Source organism: Eumetopias jubatus, unplaced genomic scaffold, assembly GCF_037043125.1.
Source record: "Eumetopias jubatus isolate StellerSeaLion01/CBP00866 unplaced genomic scaffold, mEumJub1_p1.0 scaffold_6, whole genome shotgun sequence".
Taxonomy (NCBI): domain Eukaryota; kingdom Metazoa; phylum Chordata; class Mammalia; order Carnivora; family Otariidae; genus Eumetopias; species Eumetopias jubatus.
In genome coordinates this window covers 119,000,973-119,023,909 of record NW_028274812.1, presented here as the reverse complement: position 1 = coordinate 119,023,909, position 22,937 = coordinate 119,000,973, and the positions used below count along the sequence as shown (strand labels likewise).

At 39.2% G+C, this 22,937-nt stretch overlaps 1 pseudogene; it reads left to right on the top strand.

The window, feature by feature from the left end:
- The first annotated feature begins 11,827 nt into the window (after nt 1-11,827).
- LOC114222084 (V-type proton ATPase subunit d 2 pseudogene) lies at nt 11,828-12,604 on the top strand (annotated as a pseudogene).
- Nucleotides 12,605-22,937: the final 10,333 nt, after the last annotated feature.

The window sequence follows — 22,937 nt, the reverse complement described above, 5'->3', positions numbered from 1 at the left end:
CCTGCCTTCTGCTCAGGTCATGATCTCAGAGTCCTGGGATTGAGCACCAAGCCCTGCATCAGCTCCCTGCTCAGCAGGGAGTCAGCTTCTCCCTCCCTCTGCCTCTTCCCTGGCTTGTGTACACACTCTCTCTCAAAAAAAATAAATAAAATCTTTTTTAAAAATTTAAAAAAGAAAAATGAGGCTAAGATGGAGAGAATCTCCATGGAGAGCACTAAGAATAACCCAGCCTGGGTTTAAGTACACAATGCAGAACACAGAGGTTCTGTGTTGCTTTTTGAAGTAACAGAGATCCACAACCCATCACCCCAAGGTATTTTTTTAAAGAAACATATGGAAGCTGTGTGATTTTTTTTTCCCCTCTTCTAGATGTCTGCATTTTCTCCTTTCTTTTCCTTGGAAGGAAAGTGCTACTGTACGACCTTCAGCTTTCCCAAGAAATTAATGATTTCCTCTTTTATTTGAGTGCAAATAATGCGGGACTTGATCCTGGGACTCCAGGATCATGACCCAAGCCGAAGGCAGTCGCTTAACCAGCTGAGCCACCCAGGCACCCCCAAGTACAGATTTATCTTAATTTGGCTTTTAAAATTAAAAATTGAGTGCAAGATTTATTTTTCCTGTGTGAAAGTCCATGTGAACTGTGTTTAGGATTTTTTAAATCCTTGACAATATATATATTGACTTATAATTTTCCTTTCTTGTAGGGTCCCTGTCAAGTTTTTAGTATAAGGGTTATACTAGTCTCATAAAATGAGAAGGGGATATATCCTCTTTTCATATTCTGTAAAGACTTCTGTAGGATTAGAGTTATTTTTTCCTTTGAGTGTTCGTTGCAACTTACTGGTAGAGCCATCAGGACTTTGCATTTCCCTTGTGGGAAGATATTCAACAGTCAATTCAATTTTTTCTGCTGGAAAGAGGATTCAGTGTAACTGAAAAATGATGAGTAGATCATTGTGTGGTACCCCCAACTAACGACTATTTTCAGAAAGAAAGAGCAAAGCTCCTTTCTATCACCTACCAGGTCCTGAAGAAAACTCATTCTTTGGATAGATGAGTCTAAGGGGTGGGCGGGGCGAGTGCAGGGCTCACAGGGAGAAGGCCTTGGGTTACTTTGGGAGCAAGAGCACCAAGAATTCAGTTCTAAGAGAAGGATCAGTGTTTTTTCAAACTTTTTTGTAGTTTGTGCTAACACAGACAAACATAAGCACACACATTTAACAGAAACAAATGTTACATGAAACTATAGTTATGCTCACTGCCTGTGATGCAGGCTGGCATTTTCTGTTCCATTTTATTCTAGTCCATCCCAAAGCTAATGGTCATTTAGCATGGTAATCGGCACTGAACATTGGTCTATTTTATTCTATCCCATTCCACTAAATATCTATATTTATATATTATATATATGATTAAAATTTTCTATTACTATATACATATATATAATGTATGGGTGCTTCTCGGCCGCCGATCCCTGGCCTGGCTGCCCCGCGCCCCGGGGTTTGGGGGACGGAGCCTGGGAGCTGAGAATGCAGGGGGGGCGAAACGGAGTACCGGGATCCCGGCCCTGGGGGCAGGAACAGCGCACACAAACTGGGAGAACCTTGGGGACGGTGACTGAGGGCACCCGGAGAAGTGGGAATAACCCCAAGCGGCTTTAAGCAGTGGGGACCCTCCGCAGCTCCCCCCGCCCCCACTGCGCCGAGCTCTGATTGACGTTCAGTGGAGCCAATCATAGCCAGGCCCCTGCGAGCCCGCGGATGCGCTCCCGGAGGATTCCGGAAGTCAGGGCAGCAGCCCCCGCAGGGGGGCCCCTGGGAGCCCTGAGGCTTCGCGCCTGGGGGGGCCCTCCCTGAAATGCCGGCGCCCTGTTGAAGACCTGGACGGAAGCGGTCACTGCGGCTGGAAACCCGAGGCTCCATGGGAGGTCCCTTACTGTCCCTGAGCGCCTGCCTGGAGGAAGAGGGCATCCAGTGGCTCTGCAAATACCTGAAGAACGCGCAGGGGACGCTAATGCAGGTGAGATTTGGGGAGGAAATCGTGTCCCCCAGGCATCACCCAGCTGGGGTAGTGAGGAAGGGATACGGGCCTCTAGGTTTCTCTCCGGGTCTCTCCGGGTCTCTCCGTGGCGCCTTGGAGTGAGGTGGGGGAGAGCAGTGAGAACGGGTCTGTCCCCGACGGGAGAGGAGGGGTGGACCCTTAGACCCTTAGGCCCTCTACTGGTAGGAGGTGTACGAGTGCTCTTGTCCTCGCGGCATCAGTGAAACGAATCCAGGCCCTGGGAGAGGGTCCCCGGAGAATACCTAGAGTCGGACATTTATTCCTTCAGTTCTCATCACGTTTGTTCGGGAATATAACTCGTCCCCTTTCACGTGAGGTGGCTGCGTTTGTGCCACAGCCTTCTTCTCTCTCACACAACCCTCTGGCCTCACGCTGGGTCCCTCAGACTGAGACGCGGTTCGGAGGGACAAGTGGGAAAGGAAACCTCGGCTCAGGCACTGTGCACGGTGGCTTAAGCACGACCAGGGTTCCAGCCTAGAGAGAAGTATAAACCCTCTCCTCTTGCCTTCTCAAAGCCATCTTCCTACCTCCTTATAATCATCATGGATATAAATGCTGGCCTACTTGTCCGAGGTGCTCTGGTTATTAGAGAGGAATTTGAATAATATAGACGAAAAGCTTGAGTAAAAGCGAGTGGGGATACCAGGCCTCTTCAGCTTGACTGGTGGGTTTCCCACACTTAATAGGTGAGGTTCGCAATATCCCGCTGCTTGTAAGCTAGGGTGACTCACAGATGTGCTAGAGGATGGAAGGGAGTGTGCCCTTCGGGAAGGCAAGTCAGCCTGGCAGGCAGACAGTGTGGCCAAGAAGCCACCAGGTGGGGGTCAGCACATGCAAGCGAGCTCCTGCTGCTGCTTGGATGGGAGGAGGTGTGGCAAGAGGCTGGGGAAAACTCATCCTGATGGTCAGTCTGAGAAGCAGTCAAGATGGAGAACTGCAAAATCTGCAGTACTCATTCTCCGGGAGTCCCAGTGCCCAATGACAGGCTCCACCAGGGATGGCCAGCCCCTGTGGGCTGAGCTCTGCAGGCCTGATCTGCATTCGGATCTCCCCTACTTCTTCACATGGTCAGGGGAAGTTGAGCCAGGAGCTCAGAGAATAACCGGAAGGGCACACAGGCACCTGAGAAATGGTTACCTTAAATCCAAGAGATCCACTTCAAGAACTCTTCTTGCATTCCCCAAATTTTCCTCTGTGATTCAATGGGAGGAAGCCAGGTCCCAGCGTTGATTAAAAACAAATAAACAGAGCGCCTAGGTAGCTCAGTTGGTTAAGCATCTGCCTTTGGCTCAGGTCATGGTCCTGGGATTGAGCCCCAAGTCTGGTTCCTTGCTCAGTGGGGAGTCAGCTTGTCCCTCTCCGTCTATGCCCCTCCTCCCCACTCGTGCTCTCTCTCTCTCAAATAAACAAAATCTTTAAAAATAAATAAATGAACAAAGAAAACTCTTAAGTGAGCATGTGTGAGTGTGTAAATGGTGCTACGCAGTGATGTGATTGGGTAATCAAAAGGGATATCCACCCCAGGCAAATACGAGGAGCAAATTTGGAGTCAAAGAAACTTGGTGTGGTCCCCAGATGCAGGGTTCATTAAAGAAAAGACACTGCTTTGGGACAGATTCTAGGACTGCAGTCGTCTAATGCCAGGGACTTGCACCTCTTTTCCTGCATTGTTTCCCAATTTTGCCCCAGTTCTGGCATTTAAATGTTTATACCACTTCAAGTTTAAGACTAATGGTTTGCTCTACAACCTCCTAACTCCCACTTCCCTGCTAGCCTCACACAAGTCATTTTCTCTTCCCAGGTAGTAAAAGGGGGTAATATGCTCATCTTCAAGTAAATAAGAGGGAGGAATGAATATTGTGAGGGAGGGAAAAATTGGGTCTCTGCAGTAGGGGAAGAGTTGCTAAAAATTAAAGAACTTACTGTATAAATGGGAGCTTCAAGACTAGTGTGTCTTTCCATTCATGTTTCCTTCCTCAGTTTGAGAGGAATTTTTGGCAGAGAACTGAAAAAACTGTCTACTCCTTCATCTCTCTCCTAACACCTATAGGTTCTCTCCTCCAAGTGTTTGTCCATTTCCGATTAGGGGAACATGAGAAGGGAGAATAATAGCTCAATGGTCTTTCCTTCACATCTCCCTGGAGAGAGTTGTGAAATAAATGCCTCCTTCCACAGGCTTAGGTGGACCTGAAATTCTCAGCATGTATCCAAAGAGTTGCAAAGAATATAATTTCCAACACATCACATATATTAACACATTTAAATAAATCTGTTAATCACCTTGTCATGTGTCCCGTGGGATCTAATTACCATAATTTATTGACACCCATCACTAATTTTTAAAATGCACAACCTCTTCCTTAACAGTTGGAAATTTTACATTGCTCCTTTTTTTTCTTTTGAATTCATATTTTCATTTTCCTCCCCCTGTAGAATTTTTTTTTTCTCAACCCTGGCCCAACATTCTAATGTAATGTATTTTTGGTCTTGGAAATCTTTTCTTGATCCATCTAGCATGCTTCTTTGCAACAAAATATGTTCTTAAAATAAATCTTTTATTTCCTGATCTAAGTGTTTGAAAAGTCAGATGAATCAAGATAGTACTACAATTATTAGAGATAATTGATCAAAATAATATAAATAACACAGATTTGAGTAAATAAAAGTAGAAAACATAAATTTTTAAAAAGTAACTATTTAATTGGAAATGTTTCTCTTACAGAGATGGATAGGGGCTTTATTTTCCCTACTTCATGTTGATGAAAGTTATTTATTGTTATTATGAAGCCAGTTCCATATGATTTCTATTCCTTTAAAAATATTTTAACATAAAGAACTAAAAAATCTTACATATAAAAGTATGGAAACAGAATAAGTATAAGAATGGAAGGAATTTTGTTGTAGCAACTTCACCCAATTTTTAAAATTTCTTCTTGGTGGGCGCCTGGGTGGCTCAGTTGGTTAAGCAACTGCCTTTGGCTCAGGTCATGATCCTGGAGTCCTGGGATCGAGTCCTGCATCAGGCTCCCGCTTGGCAGGGAGTCTACTTCTCCCTCTGACCCTCCCCCACTCATGTGTTCTCTCTCTCATTCTTTCTCTCAAATAAATAAATAAAATCTTTTAAAAAATAAAATAAAATAAAATAAAATTTCTTCTTGGTTATATGCCAAAACTCACATGGTGCACTATTATTAAATACTATTTCAAATAATCGCACAACTCAAATGTAGAGTTCTTCTTCAATTTTGTTGAAGCAAAGAATTAGAAACTACCTGATTTGCAAAACTCTTTTTACACATTAGTTTCTTTCACTCAGTTCTTAGAATATACCAAAGAAGCTTTTAAAATTCTTATGAAATAACTAATATTTATACGTTAGAGGCATCTTGTTTGTGAAACTCAAATTGGATGAAACTAGGGTTAGAAAGAAACCCACAGATTTGGAAATTAAAAATCAATAGGTTCTGAATAAAGACCTTTTCCCCATTTTTTAATGTCATTTGGAAGTGCATTTAAAAATTATGACAGAGATGGGCACTAAACTATTGTGCATGTGTATGTGTGTAATTTCATGTGACCGTAGAAAATGATTAATTTTGTAATCATGCATTTGTTAGGTATAGAACAGTGTATCAACATCCAAGAGGGAGAAATTAATCCCAAATAAATGAACCTGGATTTCTAGAGTTTAGAGTATTACAACCAAGACTACATTTTGGAACATTTTGTTTTGTATCCCCAGATAAGTGGATTTCTGCTTTTAAGAACACAATTTAATCTACTCAGTGGAAATTAACTGCAAAATGAAGAGAAGGTATTAGATCATTACCCAGTGTAAGTTTACAGAAATTCTATTTCTGATTGCTATGTGAATTATTTACAGCAGAATCCACAAAATATTTCCATCAGATTAACCTGAATCTAGTGGGTATATATAAAAACAAATAAATGAGCAGAGAAATAACAGTATATCATAGACTTATACCCAAATAGAAAAATGTCTTTGTATGATCCAGTAATATTTGGTAAAAGTCCATAAAAATATTTCTTATATAAGTCAGAATAAGCTCAAGAAAACATATATTAAAGTACTCCCAATATGTGTTTATTTTACTCCAAAATATGATGTCGATCTGTCAGAAGTAAATGTCGAGACTTTTGCCTTCACTGCTTTCAAATCATGCAACCTAAGCCAGGGAAGTACAGATGAGACGAGTGAGTAGGTCTTTGTTAGTTCTTAGGGAACTCCGTTGCAAGTTACTATTTCTTTACATGATTTTTATAAATTGAGGATATTCTTTTTTTTTTATTTTTAGAAAGAGAGCATGCGTGCCAGTGGGGGTGGGGGTAGGGGTGGGGCAGAGGGAGGAGACAGAGAATCTTTTTTTTTCTTCTTCTTTAAATTTTTTATTGTTATGTTAATCACCATACATTACATCATTAGTTTTTGATATAGTGTTCCATGATTCATTGTTTGTGCATAACACCCAGTGCTCCACGCAGAACGTGCCCGGAGAGAGAGAATCTTAAGCAGCCTCCACACCCATCGTGAGCCCAGTGCAGGGCTCAATCTCACAACCCTGAGATCATGACCTGAGCTGAAATCAAGAGTCAAATGCTTAACCAACTGAGCCACCCAGGCACCCTTAAACTGAGAATATTCTAATGCCAAAACAGATAAGGATTGGAACTTTGCCATGAATTTGTCACCTGAATGAAATTTAAAAACCACCACCATCAGTATTTCTTGCCAATGCTAAGGAGCCATTAATCCTTTAAAATTAGAAAAGGAAGCCTTCTGGGCGCCTGGGTGACTCAGTCCTGGGACCAGCCCCACCTTGGGCTCCCTGTTCAACGGGGTGTCTGCTTCTCCTGTTCCCTCTGCCGCTGCCCGCCCCCCCCCCCCCGCCCGCTAGTGCGCACTCTCTCTCTCAAATAAATAAAATCATAAAAAAAAACAAGAAAGAAAAGGAAGCCTCAAGGTTATCAGATGCAATTTTTCAGCATTCCAACTTTTCCACTGAGGAATTATGCAAATCCAGAATATTGTAACACAGGCCAAAACTCCCCCATTTCTTATGCCACATATCACCCTTAACATATAAAGTTACTCAACTTGGAGCATTATTGACATTTGGAGTTGAATAAATTATTCATTGTCAGGTATCCCGTGCATTGTAGGATGTTTAGCAGCATTCCCCACCTCTACCCACTAGTACTGATCCCCGACCAGAACCCTTTCAGTTATGGCAATAAAAAACTGTCTGCAGATATTGCCAGGTGTCTCCCCTGAGGGGCAAAATGGTTGAGGATCAGTGCCCTTAACAGAAATATAGAAGGACACAAAGTTGTGGTTAAAGGAGGCTTCATGTCTACAGGTTTTGAACTGTCCTTTTCTTTGGTACTCAGAAGTATTTTATTCCCAGGTCAAGGCACCATAATTAGATCTTGGATAGGTAAGTGGTACACCTTCCTCTTGTAATGTGGGAGAAAAAGATTAAATACTATAAGAGCAGTCATAAGCATGTCACTTTTATTTTTTTTTTTAAAGGGGCTTAAAACACCAAGCGTTTGATTAAGCACATCACTTTTTCAAGAGTATGCACATGGATGTTGTGGGTCTAGATTCCCTTAAAATTTTCTGTGCCTATGTCCCCTTTGGAAAGCCTTCTGATACCCCCGAAAATACAAAACCCCAGTTTGAAGACTGCTACTCTTGGAGACTATTACAAACACTGGTACAAACACAGAGCCATGCTAAATAGAGCAAATAAGTTCTACATGCAAGACATGAACTTCTTTCTTTTTATCTCTAGGGTAAAAAAAGAAAGAAATACCCATTCCCTAAAATCAGATCAATTCCATATCCTGAACATTTAGGAAGATTTTCAACTCCAGCTGCCCAGCTGCTCAACACAGATCGCCTCACATAGCACAAAGATTCCTCCCTTGATATTAAATGGAAATGTGAAAACGACCTCAGCATTTAGAAACCTTAAGTCTTACATGAATTGTTCTAACAGTCCAATGAATATCATTAGTATAGCTTTGAATTCCCATAGAAAAATGTTAGTTGGGTATTAACTAGATTTAAAGATTTCACAGTGTCTTCAGCAGAAAGTGACACAAGGGCTGTTAGAAATGTAAGCTCTTCTCTCTACTGTTTTTGTAATTGTCTACCCAGTCATGACAATCGTGAAAAATGTTAACAGACATCTGAGAAGTGAAACACATGCTCAAGTGCAGCAACCATTTAGGCAGAAGATACCAGACCAAGGTCCCAAAGTCAATTAGAGATTTTAGAAGTTTACATTAGGTTAATATTAAAGAAAAATATAATCAGGGTACCTGGGTGGCTCCGTAGGTTAAGCAACCTTTGGCTCGGGTCATGATCCTAGAGTCCTGGGATCAAGCCCTGCATCAGGCTCCTTGCTCAGCGGGGAGCCTGCTTCTCCCTCTCCATCTGCCTGCTGCTCCCCCTGCTTGTGCTCTCTCTCTTTCTCTCTGTCAAATTAAAAAAAAAAATCTTAAAGAAAAATACAATCACCATTAATATAAAAAATTTGTCTGTGGGACGCCTGGATGGCTCAGTGGGTTAGGCGTCTGCCTTCAGCTCATTTCATGACTCAGGATCCTTGGGATCCAGCTCCGCATCTTCCAGGGCCCCTGCTCAGCGGGGAGTCTGCTTCTCCCTCTCCCTCTGTGCCTCCCCCTACTTGTGCTCACAAGCTCTCTCTCTTTCTCTCTCAAATAAATAAAATTTTTAAAAAAAATTGTCTGAGAAGTATGACACTTTAACTTTTACCAGATACTGTAATTGGAATAACATGAGGATTCCATGTCATTTGTGATACTGAATTTTTAAGTTGTATCTCTGAGCACCCATGACTACGTTTACATACCTCTAACATTAATTTAAGACATAACAAAGTCTGCTCTATAAGGTAAGTGAATGAAATTTAGGACATTCCATTTAATGTAGCCTTTCAATTTGAAAAGATGGGGGCTGCCAAAACTTGTAAGTAATAAGAGATCCTTCAGTGGGTAAATGGATAAACAATTGGTACATTCACACAATGGAATATTTTTAAGCAATTTTTTTAAATGAGCTATCAAACCACAAAAAGACATGGAGGAAACTTAAATGCATATTGCTAAGTAAAAGAAGTTATCTGAAAAGGCTACATACTGTGATTCCCAACTATATGACATTCTGAAAAAGGTCAAACTGGAGACAGTAAAAAGACCGTAAAAAGATCGGTGATCACCAGGGTTTCATTGGGAAAGAGGGAAGCAGAGAAGAATAGATGGAGGTCAGGGTATTATTAGGGCAGTGAAGCTATTCTGTATGATATTGAAATGGTGGATACATATAATTACATATTTGCCAAAACCCATAGAATGTACAATACAAAGAGTGAACCCTAATGTAAAACTATAGACTTTACTTAATAATGTAACAATAGGGTGCCTGGGTGGCTCAGTCGGTTTATCAGGTCATAATCCCAGGGTCCTGGGATCAAGCGTCATGTTGGGCTCCCTGCTTGGCAGGGAGTCTGCTTCTCCCTCTACCCCTGCCCCTGCTTGTGATCTCTCTCTCACTCTCTCAAATAAATAAATGAAATATTTTTTTTAAATAATGTAACTACATTGGCTCATCAATTGTAACAAATATACCACAGTAGTGCAAGATGTTACTAACAGAGGAATTTGGGAGAAGGTAGGGAGTGAGGGAACATATGAAAACTATCTGTACTTTCCACTCAATTTTTCTGTAAACCTGAAACTGCCCCCCCAAAAAAGTATTCTTAAAAAAAAAAAAGGCATGGTTTTATATGGACAGAAATGCTATGATTCCATTTTTATTTTATACATGATGAAATCAGCAGGGACATAATTTAAACTCAAAATGCACAAAATAATTTAACTTATGAACATGTTTACCCAGCTCAAGAATATTAAATAAGCGTAGATTAAAATTAAGTTCTCTTGAATTTACTTTATTGAGTAATCGTCTACATACTAGTTTAGATTTTTAGTGCAGAGAGGTTTTTTTTTAAGTTTATTTATTTAAACAATCTCTACACCCAACGTGGGGCTCAAATTCACGACCCTGAGATCAAGCATCACATGCTCCACCAACTGAGCCCGCTGGGTGCCCCACTGCAGAGAAATTTTTAGTCTTTTTATGACCACTTATTATTGGTCTACAGTCCAGTTGCATATCTGATTTTTATTTTATAACTTACCAAAGACACTGAGGAAATTAAACCAGAATTATATTTTCCCATTTTTTATACAAAAATGTTTTAGGAACAGGAAGTATATTTAAAAAAAAACCGTTTAAGCATTCATTATAACTTAGTTATTTTTACATGAGTTTGTACTTTTTCATCTTACATTTATCAGAGTATAGTATTTACTTTTGAACTAAGGTTTTATAATAAGTCTATACTTTTCTAATTTGCAAGGCACCTTTCTTGCCATTCACAACTATCGGGGTGGAGCTAGAGTGTATTATGCTACGAAAAATTAAAGAAAGACAAATACCATATGATTTCACTCAAATGTGGAATTTAGGAAACAAAACAGATGAACATATGGGGTTGGAGAGAGAGAGAGGGAAATAAACCATAAGAGACTCTTAATGATAGAGAACAATCTGAGGATAGATGGAGGGAGGTGGGTGGGGGATGGGTTAAGTGGGTGATGGGTATTAAGGAAGGCACTTGTGATGAGCACTGGGGGGTATATGTAAGTGATGAACCACTGAATTCTACTCCTGAAGCCAATTTTGTGCTGTATGTTAACTAATTAGAATTAATTAGAAATAAAAATTCGAAGAATAAAAAAAAAAAGGAAGACAACTTTTCCAAGTAGAAAATCATTAAAAGATCCATCCTCTGAAGGCTAATTTCTTTAACTTACTTAACCTAATTGTGTTACTTACAGATTGGAATTTTTCTCTGCAATCTCTGGAAAAAAGGGTGGTGGAGAACTCAGGTTCACAGATCCTGTACTTTGACCTTATCCCAGCCTGGAATTTTTCTTAAATGTTATGAACATTTAAAGCATTAGGAACCGTGGTTAATTTCTCCCCCCGCCCCGCCACCCCGCAACTATGTATTTGAGACTCCTGTCTTGGATTCATGTGAGTTAATAATAATCTCTTGGAATCAATAAAAACAGGAGCTCCATTGAACATGACGGACAATAGTTTTCATTTTCCAATATCCTCCAGATGAGGACTTCGTTGTAATTTAAGGGCACCTTCCAAAGAAGGCTCCTTTCCTTGAAACCCACAGTGTAGCCACACCAGTTCTCTAAGAAACAAGCAGCAGACTCCCAGCCTTTAAATTTCCTACTCTAAAGACATACAAACTGATCGGCAGTTTCTCCCATGGAAACTGTATACCTGGTCAATTTTCCAGGGCCTTGTTTTTAAGTCAAGAACTCTGCAGCCTACTCTCCTTCTCACAGTCTGGGTTTGTTTCCTGGGTTTACTTGGGTTATCTCGCTGATTCACTGTTGCTGTAAAAACGGGGCTGAGCATGCTGTGTTGAAAGCCACTCACTGAAAAAGCAGAGGAGACTAGTCATGAAAACCCTATCGGCTGATAGATTTCTTTCTGATAACTGCTCATAAATGGTAGCACTTTTTTTTTTCCAATCGAGCAAATCTTCAGGAGCTGACCAGGATCCAGAGCTGTTTCAGCCTAACTTGGCTGTGATCTCCTTCCCTATGCTTGAGGGCATGGAGCTATATGGACTATATGTCTGAAAATACCCTAGATGAATTGAATATTGAATTACTGTACAATAAACTGTACAAATCTTACCTCGAGGCATTCTATAAATTCTGTAAGAATCATGGTGATGTCACAGCAGAAATTATGCATCCCATTCTTGAGTTTGAGGCTACCAAAGGTGCTTTTATCACTTTTAACGCCTTTGGCATTGAACTGAGTAAAGATGACCGGGAGACCCTCTACCCGATCTGTAGCGAGCTCTATCCTGAGGGGTGGCACCTGTTGGCTCAAGCAGAAGACTGATCAGATCAGATGAGGAGAGTAGCAGACCGTTATGGAGGATATAAGCCTTTGTTTGAGACTGTGGGTGATGGCAGCAGAAGAAAGACGTTGGAAGATGTGTTTTATGAGCGTGAGGTACAAATGAACGTGCTGGCATTCAACATGTAATCCCACTACGGCATGTTTTTCGTATACACAAAGCTGAAGGAACAAGAAATGAGAAATACCATGTAGATAGCAGAATGCATTTCACAAAGACATCGAAGTAAACAGTTACATTCCAGTGTTATGGCCCAGTGTGGGGCTTCAAATGAAGAAAATCATAAATATTAAGAGGTTTTGAGGAAAATAAAAAGAATTGTGTTATATGATCTGGGTTATTCAAAAATAATCCATACTGCACCTTCATGAATTGCAGGCTCACTGGAAACAGTAAACTAACCCTGAAACAGTGTTTCTTTTTTTTTCCAGCAGCTTTAAATTTTGTTTCCACGTTTATGTCTCATTTTTTACCAGACCTTAGACATTAATTCTAATTAACCCTATGGTAACTTTTTCTAGTCTTGTTTGGTTGTATTAAAAATCAGATCTAATTTTTAAAAAATAAAAAAAAGAAATGTGCAGCTTCTGCACCAAAACAGCTGGAGTTTGAGATTCTAGATCCTCTTGGATACCTCACTTTCCACTTCACAATTAACCCATGTTTTTACATAGGAAGGGAGAAAAAAATCTATCAAATAATGGAAAAAATAATTAGCTTCTTGGGAAAGTTGAAAATTATCCAACAACCCCTTTCCAAGGGGAAAATAATGCATATATTAGAAGAGAAAACACAGTGATATAGCTTCCCTAAGCTTCTCAAACACCAAGCATCACCCACCTACGTATCCTCCAGAGAGCAACAGGTGGATTGTAAAACAGGAGATTTACTGATTTCAGGCTGCAAGTTCTGCACATTAGCGGCTCCCGTACTGCTCCCCAGTATCAATATGGGAAAACAGACTTTGCCAGACTTCAGTTCACATGAAGCAAGACACCTCACTAGAGTCTAAAATGAGGCTAATTTAGATCACAAAATCTAGAGGTAAACAACAATTTTGGCTTGAAATTTTCCAGCAACCAACTCAAAATGCTGTTAACAGTGGCTGTCATATAAAATGAATCCAAAGCAAGACCAGGAAATTTCTCAAGTTCCTATTTTTAAAAAGTGAGCCTCTCAACAATACTGTTTTAGGAAGTCCAATAGGGGGTTTCACAGGCCTGTTTCTTATGTGATTACTCAATATAGGTAAACATCGGGGTGCCTGGGTGGCTCAGTTGGTTGAGCATCTCCCTTCGGCTCAGGTCATGATCCTGGAGTCCCAGGATTGAGCCCGCATGGGGCTCCCCGCTCAACCGGGAGTCTGCTTCTGCCACTTCCCCCACTGGTGCTCTCTCTCACTCTCTCTCTCAAATAAATAAATAAAATCTTTAAAATACGTGTGTGTGTGTGTGTGTGTGTGTGTATAAACATCATCAAACCAAAAGATAATTCTGTAACAAGAATTCTACAGAGACCCAAGGCATTACAGAAGGATATGTACAGCAATAGAAAAAAAAATACAAAGTAACCCAGAAAAATAAAGGGACTAACTCTTACTGGTATGAAGCAGGTCAAGAAAAGTTTCCTGGAGAAGGAGACATCTGAATGGAATTTTCCAAGTAAGCAGTAGAAGGGGAACATTCCAGACAAAAGAAACCACAAGAAAGTAAAGGCAGGCAGTCATGAATCAGCATGTTTTCATAAAGATCTATATCTATAATCAGATTAACTGACTGGGGAAAAAAGTGAAACAGGGAGATACAGGAGAGGTAGGCAGTAGCAAGATCAAGAAATGCCTTCTCTGCTGTGTTAGAGATTTGACATTCATTATAAAACAAGTAAAATTATCAAAGCTCTAAATGAAGACATTAAAAATAGTATTGAAGATGAGAGAATATACTTAAGGCTGTCTGAGAGGTGGAATTTACACTAAGTATTGAGTAATAAAATGAAGGGTTTGAGGGAAATGTAAGAATGTGAGTCTAAAGTTTCTGATTCAGGGGATAAATGACAGGAAATCATTGAAATCCATTGACCTATCCTGCACTTTAAAAGGATTTCTTTGCCCATACAGGCTTCTGCAACAATCATGTATTGATCATTAGAGAATATCAGATTTATGCAGATATTTGAAATGTCAACACACTTTATATACTATCTTTTCAAATCATATTCATTAATATTGCCACTGATCTCATCAGAAAAAAAAATTTTTTTAAGATTTTATTTATTTGACAGAGAAACAGCGGGAGAGGGAACACAAGCAGGAGTAGTGGGAGAGGGAGAAGCAGGCTTCCTGCTGAGCAGGGAGCCCGATGCAGGCTCGATCCCAGGACCCCGGGATCATGACCTGAGCCGAAGGCAGACGCTTAATGACTGAGCCACCCAGGTGCCCCTCACCAGAAAATTTTTAAGTACCCCATGATAGCAGATACAAGCTTCCCAAAATTCTAATTTCGCTCAAAAGCTTAAATGTTATCATTGGCAAAAGATACAATCAGCTGTTTTCCTTGAAGTGATGGTCCCCCTTTGTTCATACTCAAGAAAATGTCTCCCATATGCCCAAGTCTGAATAACCAATTTTCTGTCAGTTGTTTGTTTGTTTTTCCAAGTGAAAAAAAAAATGTGTTCCATTAAAAAAGTAGCTAGTTCAGCTTGCAACTCAAAGTTTCCCCTAGAGACGACCACCATATTTTAGTATGCAGCAGAAGAGCTTAATGGGCACTTCTCATTTCATCCCAGAATACTTCTTAAAACGTGCTCAAGAGTTGAGATTTAATAAAAATAATTCTTATTCCTTCACTAGACATTCTCCAGGGAAACTGACTTTTTAAAAACTGTGGAGGTGTCATAATAAAGAATATAATGAATGCTAAAACAATTTGAGCTCTTAACTTGGTTCATGCCAAGGCACTAGTGATATTACCCACCATTGTTCTTGCACCCTCGGTACAAATGTTAACACAGGTGTTGCAGGAAAAACCATGAGATTCAAAAAAGGTGGTACAACACTGTTAATGTTTTGCACCCCTGTGTATGTTGCCAAGCCTGCATGTAAAATAAGATCAATGATTAGTTGGCAATGATACCAAATGAGTACAAGCCAACCAGCATGTCCAGACACATCTACAGATCTGCCCATTTGTAAGGCAAAGGTACAACTTTTCAGATGAGATATTAACTCAGTCTTTATGTTTGCAGTTAAATCTTTAATTTGACAAGTTAATATCATTGGAAAATGGTAGAACTATGCTTTCTTATACTGTCTTTTCATCAGGCAGGAATTCATGAAGCAATGCAACTAGACAAGGCTTCATTAGTCTTTTTACTATTGTAGGAGCTCCTCCAGCCAAGGCAACATGATAAGTCATCCTGTAAGAGGCTTTTACAGACTTTATAACATCTACATTTAAAACATTTAAGTCCTTTTTTCTTTGATCACTGAATGATTGGACCCAAAATAATGCTACAACCTAATCAGAACCATACTAGTTTTTGAAACTATTCTGTTGAATCAGACACAATAAGATAAATTGTTGACATCTATAAAGCTGAAGAAGGGGTACCTTTTGACATTTTTTCATAGTTACAATTTCCCCAGTTTCTTTTGAAACATATTCCTCCTTTCCATGAGTTAGAGAACTTCCTGATGTATCGGTTTCATCTTTTTCAGACGTAGGCAACATAGACACAGGTTGAGAAAATGTGTCCTCTGGGGGCACAGGGGTGGTTCAGTCCGTTAAGCCTCAGACTCTTGATTTCAGCACGGGTCATGATCTCAGGGTCTTGAGATCAAGCCCCGTGTCCAGCTCCATACTGGGCATGGAGCCTGCTTAAGATTCTCCTTCTGCCCCTCCCCACCACACCCCACCATGCATGAGTTCTCTCTCTCCCTCAAAAAAAAAAAAGTCTTCTGATATCTTTTTTTAAGCCAACAATCCATCCTTAAATCCAAGAAAATGTATTATAAATAGTGTTTATTTTAGAATAAAATATTCAATTCTAAAATAATACATTTCATATAAAATTTTGAAAATTGGGCGCCTGGGTGGCTCAGATGGTTAAGCATCTGCCTTCGGCTCAGGTCATGATCCCAGGGTCCTGGGATCGAGTCCCGCATCGGGCTCCCTGCTCCTTGGGAGCCTGCTTCTCCCTCTGCTTCTCTCTCTCTCTCTCTCCCTCTCTCTCTCTCCCTCTGTCCCTCATGAATAAATAAATAAATAAATTGAAAATTAAAAATGGTTTTGGAAAATATTTTAATATTGTTGCAAAACAAGATAAACTTAATTCTTGTATTTATGTATAGGTGCAGGAAAATCTCTGGGATTTAAAAATTATGATTTCTTAGAAGATAATGAGATTACAGAGACTATAGCAGACGTAACTGAAAAGAGCTGGTTGGAGCACAATAGAGTAGTGAGAACAAACTGAGTTAATTTTTTTAAATGTACGTATTTATACTCTAAACTCACTGCCTTAGAAAATCCTAGAAAGTACAATACACGGTACACAATTTATTAACTGTTAAAGCAATGATGTCATCACATGCCACTGTAGCCTTTGGGAAACTCTACTGTTCACTCATGAGAGTAAAAGTGAAAAAGACAAATAACATCTTCATATTATGAATAGCTTTAACCTTGTGGACCCTATAAAAGAATCTCAGGAATCTCTCTTCCCCAGAGATCCTCTGGCCATAATTTGAGAACTACAGCACAAGTCAGCTAATGGTCCTAAGAAAATTGGCTATGTCCACTAAAGGTGAAAATCAGAAGCCTAATTCACACCATACAAAAATAAATTTCAAATGAATTAAAGGTCTAATGTGAATAAGTAAAACTGTTGGAATAAAGTATAGAATAATAACTTCATTATCTCACCGTAGATAGCCTGGCGATACCAAGGGCTGATGGAGAGATGGGGAGAAACCAGAATTTGCATACACTTATGGTGAAAAGCTTAAGTAGTTTTCCAGCTTATTTCAACCACTTATTTCACATATGTAATGTTGAATAAATTTCAAGGGTGCAAATATCCTACAACCCGACTATTCTACTTCAACTTATGTGTCCCAGAGCTTTAGAGAATCTCTCATCTATGTGCACAAGGAAATGTACATAAGGATGTTCATTGCAACCTTGTTTATCTTTAGTAATCAGGAGATATCCATCGTGGCTAAACAAGTGAATAAAATTATGTTGTATTCATACAATATAATATTGAACAACCATTAAAATAAGCTAAATGTACATATTTCATGAGGACAATTCTCAAAACATAATGAAGACTGATGTGCACTAATTTTAAACCAGTAATTGCATTGGGGAGAGAAAAGAAAGGCAGCACTGAAGTCAGGTACAGAAAGCACAACTGTATTTGAATAGTGGGTACATGGGTATTGTTCCCTATATGTTCTCTGTGTTGGAAATATTCAATATTATCTATAACAGGGGCACCTGGGTGGCTCAGTTGTCAAACGTCTGCCTTTGGCTAAGGTCATGATTCCAGAGTCCTGGGATCGAGCCCCGCATCGGGCTCCCTGCTCCCTCTCCCCCTGCTTGTGCTTTCTCTCTCTCTCTATCTCTCAAATAAATCAATAAAAATAAAAATAAAATATTACCCATAACAACATAAAATGTACCCCAGTTCCTTCATGCTATCAATTACAGAATATCTGCTTCTCTGATCAAACTTTTTATTCTTATAATCACTTTACAGATAATAAAATAAGTTTTAAGTTAATTCTGTCTAGTTCTAACATAATCAGGTACTATTAATTATGTCTAGTTCTTTGGGTATTAACAACTGACTTTGTTTCTATGCTTAATATTTTTTAAAATCCATTAGTTTGCTCATCTCTATGATTTTTATTTTAATGTATCTTAATCATGAAATATTTTAAACATAAGGATTAATGGATATCCATTGCCCAAACACCCAACTTTATTAAATCTTAATATTTTGCCTTGTTTCAAATCTATTTTTAAGATATTAATGTCTATAACACAGTTGATGTCTCTGGACCCTTCCATTTCTTTTACTCCTTCGCCAGATGTAACGACCCAGCATGAAGTCAATTTTATCATTACTATGCATGTTTTAATACTTTTACTAAACATTTGTGAATCCTTAAACATTATCAAGTATTGTTTTACATAGAGTTTTATAAAATGGCATCTGACTCTGTATATTCTTCTACAACTTTTTGTTTGATCAACATTATATTTTTTAGTCTTATTCATGTTTGATCCATGTGTTCAGGTTCATCCATTTAAAGCGCTGTAGTGTGGGGATGCCTGGGTGGCTCAGTCAGTTAAGCGTCTGCCTTTGGCTCAGGTCATGATCCCAGCGTCCTGGGATCGGGTCCCACATGGGGCTCTTTGCTCAGCACAAAGCCTGCTTCTCCCTCTGCCCCTCCCCCCCCACTCATGGGCTCTCTCTCTGACAAATAAATAAAATCTTTAGATAGATAGATAGATAGATAGATAGATAAAGTGCTATAGTGTGTACACCACAATTTATTAATCCTAATGGACTTTAGGTTGGTTTCTGGATTGTGGTTTGTTGTGTGTGTGTGTGTGTGTGTGTTTGTCTTGCTTTTGCTTGGTTCATTTGTTTTTGCTACAATACACATTTATGCACATGTCAAATTGGGTGTATTTGTAAGAGTTTTATTAGGTTAATTTTTGTTATCAAGTTTTCTCAAATTTCAGGAATAATTTAGAAGTTAGTGTTATCAGCGGCAAAGAAACATTTATCTGGACTTCAGCAATTCTTTAGTGTCATTCAGTTTTTTTCCTATTTGAGTAAAAATTAAACTTTTATCCCATTTACTTCCATATCTATATATCTATCCCTCATTACACCTAGGAATCGGAGGATGCCTGGAATAATAGTGACCTTTTCAAGTCATAATAATCATAACAATTTAACAATAGTTTCCGAGTGGAAGAATTCAAGGTGATTGTTTCCTCTTGATATTTGCCCTGTACTGCTTGAATTTTTAGGAATGAACAGGTATCACTTTTTATAAAAACGGTACATTATTTCAAATATTAAATCCGTGAGTCTGAATTCAAATAAGTGACATGGTAACTAGGCTGAACTCCTAAGTAGTAGAAAGAAAAGGGGAGCTGGAAATTCAAAAGGATAGAGGAAAGGTAGGAATTCTCTGGACCCTGGAATCAACAGCTATTCCAAAATGCTGTTGCCACACTTTTCCAAAAATTCTATGTGGATACATAGGAAAAGAACCCTAGGAACTTCTAGTAATTGCTCCAGAAGGAAGGCAAGGGCTTGAATAGTTTCTGGTTAGCAGAGAGAGAGGCTTGTTACTTTAAGAAAACCTGTAATAACTCCTTCAGGAAAAGAATAATCACACACAATTTGTTACATATTGAAATAACTGCCTCTACAGTGGTGCAGTCTTGCACAAGCTTTTTCTAGTCTAAGTTCTAGCTTTTCCTTATCTGTGACAAGGGAGTATGAGACTATGTCTGAGGTGTCTTCCAGATATAAATCTGCATTGAATCGTTCAACTCACATATCCCCATTGGTTTGCTTAAAGGATAATTTCGTCCATTATTAAAAGCTTTGTTTCACCCAAGTAATAATTTACTGAATATTAATTGGTTTTAACCTTATTCACTTTATTAAATGGTTCATCACAGAGTGCCTTTAAATGCTAAGATTTTCAAGTATATTTCAACCATTCAGAAGACATTTTTGAATATCCACCATGAATCTGATACTATTTGAAGTACCAGAGATATAAGAGTGAACAAGACAGATGCAGTCTCTTTCCCACAAAGCTTATGGTTGAATGCATCTTATTTAAAATATGATTCAAGACTTTCAGGAACACAGCCAACCCATAAGTCAATAAAGAGAAATTTTTCCAATCTTCAAGTCAGTGACAAACAGAAATGAATGTATAAATATCTAATTTTTAAAACTTTTTTTTTTAAGTAGGGGGGAAAAAACAAGCATAGTAAAATCCTTAAGTAAAATCACTGGCAAATTGTAGCCCATAGATGTCAGCAACGACCCACCTGTGGGCAGGAAAACATTTTACTGGAGGAGGTAGTGTTTAAATTTCTGTCTTGTGTTTCTTTCCCCTTCATCCATTCATTTCTGTTTTATGTTCTACGTCTTACTAGCCTATAGCATGTACTCAAAGCAAATGTTTTCTATTATTTCATCTATTTATTGAATATATTTTGTTTTCTTAATTTCATCCAATTCATTTACTAGTTCTGGTAATCTAGGTTTGTTCTTCTCTCTACTCTAAAGGACTTTTTGTCTATAATATAAAACCTAGTGCTTGATTGTATACAGGCACAAATTGTTTTCTGAAACACTGGTTTCCAAAATGGAGTGTGTACACTGCAGTGAATGCACCCAAGATCCTTCAGAATATGGAAAGGAAATATTAGGATTTCTATTTATATATATTTGGCAACTTTTAAACTTTCTATTTGTGTATGTCATGGTACATATAATCAAGTCATATTACTAATACATGTGGATAATTTATGATAACTTATAAATAAATAAACATGTATATAAGTGTTCAAATTTTTTTTTAAGATTTCATTTATTTATTTGACAGAGAGAGAGAGACAGTGATAGAGGGAACAGAAGCAGGGGGAGTGGGAGAGGGAGAAGCAGGCTCTCCGCCAAGCAGGGAGCCTGATGCGGGGCTCCATCCCAGGACCCTGGGATCATGACCTGAGCTAAAGGCAGACGCTTAATGACTGAGCCACCCAAGCGCCCCACTCAAATATTTTTTACTGAGAGAGCTGTCTTAATCCATTTGGGCTGCTATAATAAAATACGAGAGACTGGGTAGCCTATGAACAATAGAAATTTATATCCCATTGTTCTGGGGATTGAGAAGTTCAAGATCAGGGGTACCAACATGGTTTCATTCCGGTGAGAGCTCTCTTCCTGGTTCATAGCCAGCACCTCCTCACTGTGCCCTGAAATGGTGGAAGGGCTGAGAGAATTCTGGGAAGATGTCTTTTATAAGAACACTAATCCCATTCAGGAGGGCAGCATCCTCATGACCTAAGCACTTCCAAAGGCCCCATCTCTTAATACAATCACATCAGGCAAAAGGATTTTAACATGTGAATTTAGGAAGACACAAACATTTAGACCATAGCAAGTGCTTTATGCTTTTTAAAAAAAAAAAAAAATTTGAACACCATAGTGCAAATGTGTGTTTTGTCTTGCCTACATAAATGGAGTGTGTGTTCTTCCAGGAAATGATGGTGTCTTTTCTTACCTTTCTGAGGGACTTGTACATGTAAATGCTAATATTCATTGAACTCCACTGACATACAATTCATGAAGTTCTTCAAACCATCAGTCTGGGGACTACCCTTTGAACACGCTTTAGAAGCATTTTCATTAAAGCTAAAATATCTTAGAAAATGTGAATTAAAAATTAAAACTAAAAGTGAAACAAAGACATCTTCCTTTGTACCAGCAGAGAGAAGACTTAATGAAAAACTTCAATAGTAAGTGTAGATAAGATAGTAGAGCAACTGGGAAGGATTAGATAAAGCCGCACCAGCAGTCTCGAACCAAAGAATGTCCAGTTGCCCAGTTAATTCATATTCGGTGTAATTTTTCATTGATGAGAATAACTCATAATTAACCCAACCGGCTTACCCATGCTTTTTAAACCTTAGTGTACATAGGAATTTCTAGGATGTAGCTTAAATGCAAATTCTCAGTCTCACCCCAGGGATTCTGAGTCAGTAGGTCAGGGGGTCCAGAAATGTGCTTTTTTCATCAAGTACCCCAGGAGACTCTAAGCTGGTTATCTGAGACACAACTTCAAGGTAAATGTCTTAGACAAGCACATTCTACCTTGTCACCAGCCATGAGAACTTGATTAAAAAAAAAAAAAAAGATCTAAGGGGTGCCTGGGTGGCTCAGTCAGTTAAGCATCCAACTCTTGATCTCAGCTCAGGTCTTGATCTCAGGGTCATGAATTCGAGCCCATGTTGAATTGAAAAAAAAAGAAAAAACAGATCTAAGAATTCATTTACCAGTCTGTTACTCTCACTATCTCTTATTGCCAACTGTGATCAGAAGCGTATAACAGTCTATGTTCTTCCTTCAGAGGTGATCACGTTTGCTAGCTGTGAGATGGTCCAGATTCCTCACTGGGTATGGACTGTGATCTTGGTCCACCAAGGCCAGTCATTGCTCCTTCGTGTGCCAACTGGGCATTTTCTGATACGTACTTGATAAATCATTGCTCAATCCTGAGCTTCCTTTCCTCCTGAGCCAATCCACGTGGCCTGGCTGATCTATTAGGTAGATCATCTTCTGGCTTTCCTGTCTTCTCAACAGACGTGAACACAAGAAATCCTTGAGCAGAGTAGGATACCTCTGTGTGAAAATAGTGGAGACTCGCCTCTCCTAAGATTTTTAACGAAACATGCCCTAAATCCCTCCCCAAAATGCCTTCCCCCTGTATTTCCTCTTTCAGTGGATTAAACCACTGCCCACTCAACTGTCCAAACCAGAAAATTAAGTCCAGTTTTCAGGTCCCATTAATCTTTTGCTCCGAGTCATTTCATTGATCTTATCTCCTTTGCTTCTAATTGTAACAGCATAAGTGAATACTGACTGAGTAGTGAGTTCAAAATTGGAGAAATGGATTTTGAATGCAAGTTTTTATAGGTATAATAAAAGCCATGATAAATTAGAGGAGAGAAGATACAGGGAAAGTAGGACAAAGTA